Source organism: Mastomys coucha, unplaced genomic scaffold, assembly GCF_008632895.1.
Source record: "Mastomys coucha isolate ucsf_1 unplaced genomic scaffold, UCSF_Mcou_1 pScaffold23, whole genome shotgun sequence".
NCBI classification, from domain to species: domain Eukaryota; kingdom Metazoa; phylum Chordata; class Mammalia; order Rodentia; family Muridae; genus Mastomys; species Mastomys coucha.
In genome coordinates, this window is record NW_022196906.1 from 77,999,699 (window position 1) to 78,010,200 (window position 10,502).

At 43.6% G+C, this 10,502-nt stretch overlaps 1 long non-coding RNA gene and 1 pseudogene across 1 annotated transcript; one reads left to right on the plus strand and one right to left on the minus strand.

Moving 5' to 3' along the window:
* Positions 1-2,029: 2,029 nt before the first annotated feature.
* LOC116072901 lies at positions 2,030-5,099 on the minus strand. The gene is made up of 3 exons (XR_004111586.1): positions 5,068-5,099; positions 4,602-4,807; positions 2,030-2,370 (listed from the first exon to the last, which is right to left on the minus strand). It is a non-coding gene; the product is annotated as an uncharacterized LOC116072901 (long non-coding RNA).
* A 711-nt stretch (positions 5,100-5,810) lies between these two features.
* LOC116073663 lies at positions 5,811-7,210 on the plus strand (annotated as a pseudogene).
* The last annotated feature ends 3,292 nt before the right edge of the window (positions 7,211-10,502 follow it).

Genomic DNA, 10,502 nt, shown 5'->3' on the forward strand with positions numbered 1-10,502 from the left:
AAGATGCTGGAGGATAAAAAAGTCACCAATAGTCTTTCCTAGTTATGGATGGGATTCAGTGACCTACTATAATGACTTGCCAGGCAAGATGTGTCCTCTAGCGTAATAATAGCATGAATGTCCCTGGGGGTGGGGAGCAACCCTTTTTTTTGTTTTGTTTTGTTTTGTTTTTGTTTTGTTTTTTTTTTTTGAGACAGGGTTTCTCTGAGTAGCCCTGTCCCAGAACTCACTGTGTAGACCAGGCTGGCCTTGAACTCAGAAATCCACCTGCCTCTGCCTCCCAAGTACTGGGATTAAAGGTGTGCCCCACCACTGCCTGGCTGCCAACCCTTTTTTTACTGGACTTGAGGCCCACTTCATAAGAGGAAATTCAGACCTGGTTCTGTGAACCTGATCAAAGCCTACGGCTAGGGAGGGAGGTCCTCTTGGAGAACCTACTATAATTTTGTTAAATGGCCACGGTGTCAAACTGTCATCAAAACATTTAGACCTGCAGATTAGTGTTGTACCAAACCTTCATTAGGCAAGTTTCTTACTGTAGAGGGTGGTGTGCTTAATGCAGAAATCTATATCTGGCCAAAGTCACCAGCATCCCTTATAGTAGAGTGTTCAGTCCTAAGTAGGACAGCTATCTCACTCCTCACCCCTCCCACCCCAAGGCTCAGGAAACATGTCAGGGGGAGGGTGGGAAAAATGTAAGAGCCAGAGAACAAGGATGCGGAGATGTGCAGCAAAGAATGTCCTCTCGGCAGACATAGCTGACGTACTCCTGAACTCACCGAACTCACTGCAGATGTGTTCCTCTATGCAAGACTGACTCACGATTAGGCCCCTCAACACACAATACCCATTTGCAGAGGTGTCATATTGTCCCATTCCTTCACATTATCGTCGGTCTTACTAACGTTTATATGACTGATCCATCCATTCTTCTGGGAGACGTGCTAAAATTTCCCAGATCATATACGTGTGCTTATTATATTTTCTTATAATTCTTTCATTTTTATAATGTATTTTTAAGCTAAGAAGATAGGTGGGAGACAAGAAAATTATGACATCATGAAGAGCCAAGAGGAAGAGAGAGGGAAAGAAGGAGGAAGCCATAGATGCTTATTTATTAAGAATGCTTTAGTTTTCCAGCGTGGTGTGCTTTTTTATGTTGCATGATAGTATCGTGTAGTCGTGAGTTATTCTTTCCCCAGTTTATTCTAATTTTAGATGTATTCACTTTCACTTTATGTGTGAATGTTTTCTCTGGATGTATATCTGTGCACTATATGCCATGCCTGATGCCCTCAGAGGCCAGAAGAAGCCATTGGATCCCCTAGAACTGTAGTTGTAGACATTCGTGAGGCACTATGTGGGTGTTAGGGACCAAACCCAGATCCTCTGCAAGAGCAGCTAATGCTCTTAACTGCTGAGCCAACTCTCCAGGCCCTTCCCAGTCTATTCTTGGTTTTCTGGGGTTGGGGGAGATTAACACTTATCTCTCTCAAATATGTTAAATATGTTTCTTAAAGAAAAAAAATCATTAGGGGACTCTTCAAATCATTCCTTTTTACTTAAAACTACCCTTTTGTGTATTATTAATATAAATTTAAGAGGGTTGTTTTGTTTTGCACTTTTGTTTTGATTTCATTATAACGTGACCCTTGACTTCAGAAAATACCCATGTAGCTGAATTGTTAACTGTTTTCTTATATGCATTCTTAACATGCTTGTATGTAATTGAACTATGTTCATTTCTAATCATTCTTTGGCTGTGTTTGGATTCATCTCGAGTATCTTCCACTTCATTCAGCCCACATTTACACTGTCAACTTTAAATTTTTTTTCAGATTTCTCTAATATTTATATTTTTTAGCTTAGGGAATGAAAATTCTATTTCTGCCCTGCTAGTGGTGGCCGCCCTCCATACGTACCATAACAACCTCTCCTCTAACAATGCAGGGCTTCTAATATGCCCAAGCACCTCCTATTCTGTAAGCTATTTTTGTCTACCATTGTGCTTACATTTAAAAACACTATATTGGTCATGGAAAATATTGTTTTATAGTCATTTGTTGATGTTTGAACATAGTCTAACAACCTCTTAGAAGTAAACATTTCTGACTCTCACTGAGTTTCTCTGAATCCAGTTCCCTTCCTCCCGCCACACATCTTTTAGATGTGCTTCCATGAGGGTTTTTTGGTGAAAGCTCTTAGATTTTGCTCATTTGGATGTGTTCACAATCACTGCTGTTCTTGGTAGTGGAGGTGAGTAGACATGTTTCTAAGAAGACCTTCTTCACACTTGAAGGATGCTTTATCTGTCATCTTCTTGCTATGGAAAGTCAGCTCCAGGTCCAATCGATGGTCTACTTTCTTCACCTGTTTTTAAGACATTCTATTTATTTGCTTTTTATTTTCTTTTGTTGTTGTTGTTAAATCGATTTTATTGAGATCAAATGTACATACAGTAAAATGTCCTCGTGAAAAGTATATATATTGATAAGCTTTGAAAATTTATAAACCTACAAAGCTATCTATCACCACAACTGTAATCAATAATCTGCTCATAATGCAGATGTTTATCTGTTGCTCTTTCTAGTGCATCTCACACTCCAAACCTCATTTCTCCCTCTAGAGACCTGTAAATTAGAATATACTTTCCTAGGCTTTTCTATAAACTTATATAATCATTAAATATGTTTTTTATTTCTTTTACTGGGCACATAGTATACTTGAGAATCATTCTTGTTATTGCACATACCAAAGTCCATTTTTCTTGTAAAGTTTGTAATTTTATCTTTTATATTTCTGAAAAAAAATGATGTAACAGAATAATTTCTCTCTGTGCCTCTCTGTCTCTTTCTGTGTCTCTGTCTTCTCTATTTCCACACTTTGCTGCCTACTGTCTAGCATCATTGTAGGGAAAAATCAAAACCAAAATTATCTTGTTTCATTAAATTCCTTGGGAATTGACCATATAACTTTGTGGTTTTGAGCATTCTATTCCACTGATTCATGAACTTAAGCCCTAAGACTTTTCACAATAGCTTTATAGTAAATCTTCATCAGGTAGTATATAATTTCTTATCCCCACCCTATATCTTAAGGTTTCTATTGCTATGACAAAATACCATGACCAAAGCAACTTGGGGAGGAAAAGGTTTAGTTACACTTGTATATCACAATTCACCATCAAAGGAAGTCAGGACAGGAACCTGGAGGCAGGTGCTGATGCAGAATCCATGGAGGGGCGCAGCTTACTAGCTTGCTCCCCGTGGCTTTCTCAACATGCTTTCTTATAGAACCTAGGACCACCAGCCCAGGGATGGCACCACCCACAGTGGGCTGGGCCTTCTCCCATCAATTACCAATTAAGAAAATGCCCTGCCTACAGTCCAACCTTATGGAGACATTTTCTCAATTGAGGTTCCCTCCTCTCAGATGTCTCTAGCTTGTGTCAAGTTGACATGAAACTATCCACCACCACAGTGAGAGGAGCGCTGTGACACTGCTGTGACAAACCTCATTCCTTTCTGCCTTCTAAACATCTAAGTTTGCATCTAATTGATGGAATGAACTTGCTCATAGTACTTTACCAAAAATAGTGAACCACGATGAGGTAGCCTAGCTTTCCAGTACTTTCAAGATAATAGGAAACGTAATAGAAGTCTAGTGGTCAACCCCAGCATGGCCACTGATTGATTGCCCTTATGGAAGGTTTATTCAGTAAAACTAGTGTAGATCAAGTTGTTTGATTAGCACAGTGAGAAAATGTTACCAGCTACCTCTATCTATGTCTTTAATATAGGACAGTATCTACTTGGTGATAGATAATTTTGCTGCTAAGGTAGGGTGTATCCTCCACTAAACAGAGCTGTAGACCGAATACGACATGAACTTCTCTGAAGACTTCACAACTGCTGCTCATCCTTGCTTTTTCCAATAAATAGCTCAGAAAGAACTCAAAGGCAGAACTTGTGAGTCAGTAGCTTACTATATCAATTTTCTAAGAGCTGTTTTTTCTTTCTTTTTCACATCCCAATAAACCCATTTAGTTGAACGAAAATTACTTTCCAAGTCTTAAAGCTGTATCATTTCAAATTAGGCTGAATTAGGTAGGATATTAATTATTTCAATTCAAGCCAAAACCATGTGAGAAATGGTATCATCAGAAAGCCATTTGGAGGGCTGAGGTGATGGCTTAGTGGACAAAGTGTTTGCTCTATAATTATGAGTATCTAAATTCAGATCTCTATCACCCATGTAAGGGTTGGGTGTGATAACTCATGCCTGTAATCTCAGTATTTGGGTAAGCAGAAACAGGATCCCTAGAGCCCAAAGCTAGGTAGTCTTGTCGAATCAGTGAAATTTGAGTTCTATCAAGGACCCTGTGATGGCTAATTTGTGTGTCAACTTGAGTACATCTGGAATTAAGGAAACCCAAGGATCTGGGCCCAAGTGTGGGGAAGTTTTCTTGGTAGGGTTATTTGAGGTAGAAGATAAATCAGGATCATTTGAGGTCAGAAGATTCCCCTCCCCCCAAATCTCAGCCACACCTGGTGGCAACCCACACAAGAAGATCCAGACGAAGGAAGCTTGTGGCTTTTTACCTGTGTTCCCACACTCTGACCGGCAGGTTCACGTAGCCTGTCCCCGAGATACTCTTCTGCTGGTGTTAGAACCTACCTCTTCCAGGATTCCAGTGGAGACTGAAAACCAGCAGCTATCTAGGACTTTCCTGGGACTGCAGGGCCATGTCAGTGCTGGTGAGACATCCAGTCTCGTGGACTAGACAACTTTCAGATCCTTGGCCTTTCTGTAAGGAGACAGCCATTTGTAGAGAACCCTGACTAACACAGACACTGTCTCAAAAACTAAATCAGAGAGTGAGAGGAAGACAATATTTATTTCTGATCTTTATATGTGAGTGAGTGTACATATACACTTACACAAACATGAATACACATACATTACAGAGAGAGAGAGAGAGAGGAGGAGAGAGAGAGAGAGGAGAGAGAGAGAGAGAGAGAGAGAAAACAAATTCTGGAGGAACTCTCATCATATAGTAGCTTCTACCTCCCCATAGAATCTCTCAGTCCCACCACTAGAATGTTCTGTTTTACCAGAGTCACAGGCTAGAATTCTGACTCTGAGAGGTTCCAACAAGCCAGACAGTGTCACCTCCATTCTCAAGGCTTCAAAAGCACAGATGGGGGTGGTAGTGTAGGACAGATATTGTCTTAGGGTTTTACTGCTATGAACAGACACCATGACCAAGGCAAGTCTTATAAGGACATCACTTAATTGGGGCCACCTTACAGGTTCAGAGGTTCAGTCCATTATCATGAAGGCAGGAGCATGGCAGCATCCAGGCAGGCGCAGTGCAGGCAGAGCTGAGAGTTCAACATCTTCATCTGAAGGGTAGTCGAAGAATCTATTCCAGACAGCTAGGTCTAAAGCCCACACCCACAGTGACACAAAGAGGCCACACCTCCAAATAGTGCTACTCCTTGGGCCAAGCATATTCAAACCATGACAGATATTTATTCAGTATAGCTACACCCAGGTGGGGCAGGAGGACCAGCATCATTATCCTGTCTTCTGGCATAAAGACAGGAGCTTAAGATGTTATAGGAAGGATGAAGGCACTTAGTCCCAGTGTCTTGTAAAACTGTATCTAAACTTTATAACATACAGTTTGTGCTAACTCTGAAGGCTATGGCAATGGGGACAGGGAGAAAGGCCAGTTAGGTAACAGGGCACCTCTCAAAGGTTCCTAGAGCTCTGGTAAGTGATCTGTCACCTTGACCAGAGAAGCCATGGACACCCAGAGGTTGGACTCTACCAGTGTACATTCAGCAAAGAGAAGAGTCGACACTAAAGGAAATGTCCTCCATGCTGCCAAGGGAAACCCAGTCAGAAAGACCCTGAGTTATTCCAGTAGATGATAGAAATGAGAAAAGTGGATCTAAGGGACCCAGGTTTCTCCCACATCCAAAGTCACTCCTGAAGACAACAGACTCAACTGAGCTTGGCAATAAAAAGAAAAATGAGTCACTTGCATGGTCTTCAAAACCCAACTGGAAAGTATAGCCAAAGGAAAAATGACTTATATTCTTTTAACAGTCCAAGGAGTCATATTTCCCAGACTTTAGGCTTCAGTCCATCGGAAATGTTACATGGAAAACAATTTCTCACAAATGACTCTCTTTTTCTTGCAATAAACTGATGCCCAGATACAAAACATCATAACTTTGGCTCAATTTCAATACTGTAGCACCTATATGGGACCTACTTGGAGACATAGGCCAATTATTGGTCCAACTTGGAGATTAAATGACGGTTAAATCTCTTCTTTTTTCTCATATCTCTCTAGAAGCCACCTGGAGCATGTGGGATTGTAACAGCCCAGGATTTTGGAGGAAGGGTCTCAAGGAAACTTTCAACCCTCAAATGAGAGTGGCAGGAGTTGGCTCCCTCCCCCTCCCAACCTGTCGCCATTAAACTGGCTGTCCCACCATCAACCCTAGTAAGAATTTTTGCTTCCAAAGGAGCCCTACATGCCGGTGCTTTGGCCACTACCGTGTCTCTAGTGATCCCTGTGAAGTTCCAGCACATTTTGTGAGTACTCAACACTAACATCTATGGGCAGCGGAAAATGACTTTTGCCATCATTGATATTAAGGGTGTGGAGCAGAGATATGCTCATGTAGTGTTGAGGAAAGCCGACATTGACCTCACCAAGAGGACTGGAGAACGCACGGAAGAGGAGGTGGAGTATGTGATCGCCATCATGCAGAATCCACGACAGCACGAGACCCGAGACTGGCTCTTGAATAGACAGATAAGGATGCGAAGGATAGAAAGGACAGTCAGGTTCTGGCCAAGGATCTAACAAGCTGTGTGAGGACCTGGGGCGGCTGAAGATTGGAGTCCATAGGGGGCTGTGCCATTTTGGGGGCCTTCATGTCCGAGCTCAGCACACCCAGACAACTGGCCACCAGGGCTGTACTGTGGGTATATTCAAGAAGAAACGAGTCTCTGGTCCTTTGCTGTTAATAAATAGTTTATATAGCTATGGGGGGCGGATTTATTACCCTGGCAGTTATCAGTCTTTATTCTTTGTTTGACCTAATAGGTCAAGTCGTGCCCCTGCCCCAGCTCCTGAGTATGCAAATGAAGCATCTCCCGACATCTCTGCCCTGGCCAGTTGTACACAGACACACAAACCTTGCCCCAGAGACCCTGGCCACCTCCCTAGGGGCACAAATACCACTTTTCCCCCCTCACCCACTAAACTGAACCAGTATTCCAAAGCTGTCCCCTCTGAGTGTGGAGCGTGTGTTCTTTGCCGGTGCACTCACTGCAGACCAAGATCCTACCTGTACGCACCGGTGCCTGACAAAGCTTCTCTCCTCCAGTGCAACCTAGTGCACAAGGGGCCTGGCGATCCTAAGAGGTAGAAGCAGACACAGTCCAGCAGGGAGGGCCAACAGGAAGGAACTCCATACTGTGATCCTAGCCACTTCACCAGCTACCCCCACGCCTGAAAGTAAATCCTGAGTTCATTGCCCTTGGAGCCAGACAAGGATAAACCTGGGGAGGAGCCCGATAAGCCAGACACAGAGGGATGACCTTGTGAGACTATGGAGCAATTCCAAAGGGCTCGGGACATTTTTAAATGTTTTTTTGTTCTGGATTCTCCTGGTTTTCTCCCTAGGGCTGTACTGCTCACCTTTTGTATGAACTCGCTTCTGCTCCTGGCAGGACGGAATCATTATCTCTGCCAAAGGGCTCCGTTTCACTGCCCCTGCTTTTCCTCAAGCCTTTAATCCTCCCACACATCCGTATCCAGGCAAAGACAACATTTCCTCCCTTCACCTGGCTTTTCTACAAACCACTGCAGCATTTCTGACGTCCTTTAGATGGGACCGCCGGAGAGGTGACCCAACGACCGCACCAGAATATCCAACTCGACTCAAAAGAGCCAGATCAGCCATTTGCACAATTCCATGAAGGTAGTTATGGATGGGGAGAGTTGTAACAAGAGATAGAATCAGAACAGGGACCTGAAAAACAGTTTTGATTCTTGTTTTGAAATACCAGAAACATTCCAGGCAGAGACCCTGATTCATATACTGACTGGTTCTGGTTTTGTCCTGGCCAGAGGTCAGACATGCCAGAAATGTTCCAGCCAGAGGCTCTATGTGTGCCACAACCCATTGCTATGTTAGCGCACATGGATACTTTGCCAGGGGGTGGTATAGTTAGAATTATCTGTTAATTTAACACAGCCCAGAGTCAACCCAGAAAGAAGGAGCCTCAACCAAAGAACTGTTTCCATCCAACTGGCCTGTGGCCATGTCTACAGGGCATTTTTCTTGATTGCTAATTTATGTAGTAGGGCCCAGCTCATTATGAGAAGCACCCTCCCTAAGCTGGTGGGTAGCTGAACAAAAGCTTGACCAAGCTCCCCTCCATGGCCTCTGCCTCATTTCTGCCCTCAGGCTCCTGTCTTGAGCTCCTGCCCGGTCTTCCCTAGATAATGGACTCCAGCCTTAAAGAAACTCTTTCCTCCCGTGTAGCTTATGGTCATGGTGTTTATTACAGCAACAAAGAGCAAACCGGCAGCGGGCCCATTAGCTCACACCACGCCTCAATCATTTCTACCATAAGTCCCATGAAAGGTTCCCCATCTCTGAAACCTGCCCCTTCCTCTCCCTCTTCCCCTCTCTCTGGCTCTCTGGCTTTCTCCCGCTTCCTCACTCTTTCTCCCACTCGCTCATCTTCTTTGGCTCTGTCAACAAACCAATACCAAATTCCTTTCTAGAAGCCCACCCTCCCAATGATGCTTGAAAATCATTCGTCTGATTTGTGAGGCAAGACCTCATAAGCCTACCCGAGGTTAGAAAGGCTCTGTCACTCAAGGACCACCTATTTCTCAGCATTACTAGGGTGACCATGACTAACCTGCACTGGAGCTTCTTGGACTTAGAAACACTGCGGAGCAGGTTAGAACCATCCTAATCAGATGCAGTTCTGGGTGTACGGGAAGACATATTTTTATCTAAATTCCCCAAGTGGTCCTGACAAGTATACTAAAATCCTCAATTGTTGAGAATGATTGTAAAATCGTTCACCTGATGGTGCTTTGGGTGAAGTACTTTAAATTGCCCCTTCGTTCACCTGCTCACTCGTCTCCACGTGAATTCTTTGTCACAGCCATGTGAGACAGGTAGCGCAGGAAGCGTCGATCCAGTTTACAGATGATACATTGAACAGGTTAAGGTCCAGGTGTCAATGTCAGAGCTGGAGAGATGCCACAGGCCTCTGCCAGGAGCTCTCACTTGCTCTCACTCGCAGCATCACTCCTACAATAGACCTCCATCTCTGTAGGTATCAAGCTAGGGCAACACGAAGGCTCATAGTCAGAAGGTGGATGGACACTGTAGTAAGGAAGGATTGCAATTGGTCCTGTGTAGTCCCATTTCTCCCTTACCTGTGTAGTCCTTCCGTCCTGGGCTCCTCCCCTCCAAAGGATGGGAGAGAGGAAAATATAAGTTCCTTACTCACTTTGTATCCACACCATTCAGACCAGAGACCCATTCCTGTCTGGGCTATGCTTTTTAAAGTAGAGAATACACTTCTCAAAGTCTCCTGACGCAAAACCTCCCTTAACACTCAGGCCTTGCGAGTTTTCCACAGGTCCCCATAACTATTGTCAGTATTTTTCTACCTATTCAATTCTATTGCGATTATAGTAATCCCTTTCCAAGGGAGCTTATCTGAGGGAAAATTATATGGCATGGAAATTGCTCTGTATCTTTTCGAAAACCGAGAGAAATTTTAGTATAAAGGAGCTACTTATTTGAAAGGATGTAGGGACGAGAGAATGCAGCAATTGACGGTAGAGGTTGCCTGTGAGGCCAGAATGGCTCTAATATTAGCTTTTCATTCCTGTGACTGCTATTTCTGTCTCTCCTGGGGACTCATCTCACTCGCTGAAGTACACAAGGATCATGGAGCTTGGGAAAATGCTACATTAAAAAAAAGAAGAGAAAGAAACTAGGACTGTTGACTTCAATCAAGAAAAACAATTTTATCTTACTAAAAATTGGAAGGGAAGAGTTAGTAAGTGGGTTTTATGCTGATTACTTCTCATAAGTTTGATACAATTTATTTTCTCAACTGAGAAATCGCCTCTATCAGACTGGCCTGTGAGATTGTCTGTGGGCATTTTCTTGATTGCTAATTGTGGTGGTTTGAATAAGAATGGCCCCCATAAACTCATATATAAGAATATTTAGTTCCCAGTCAGTGGACTGTTTAGGCAGAATTAGGAGGTGTGGCCTTGTTGGAGGACACGAGTCACTAGGGGGTAGGCTTTGAACTTTCAAAAGCCCTGCACTCTCTCTCAGCCTTGTGCCTTTGGATAAGGATGTAAGCTCTCAGCTAGTGCTCTAGCACTGCCTGCCTGCCTGCCTGCCTGCCTGCCTCCCTGCCTCCCTGCC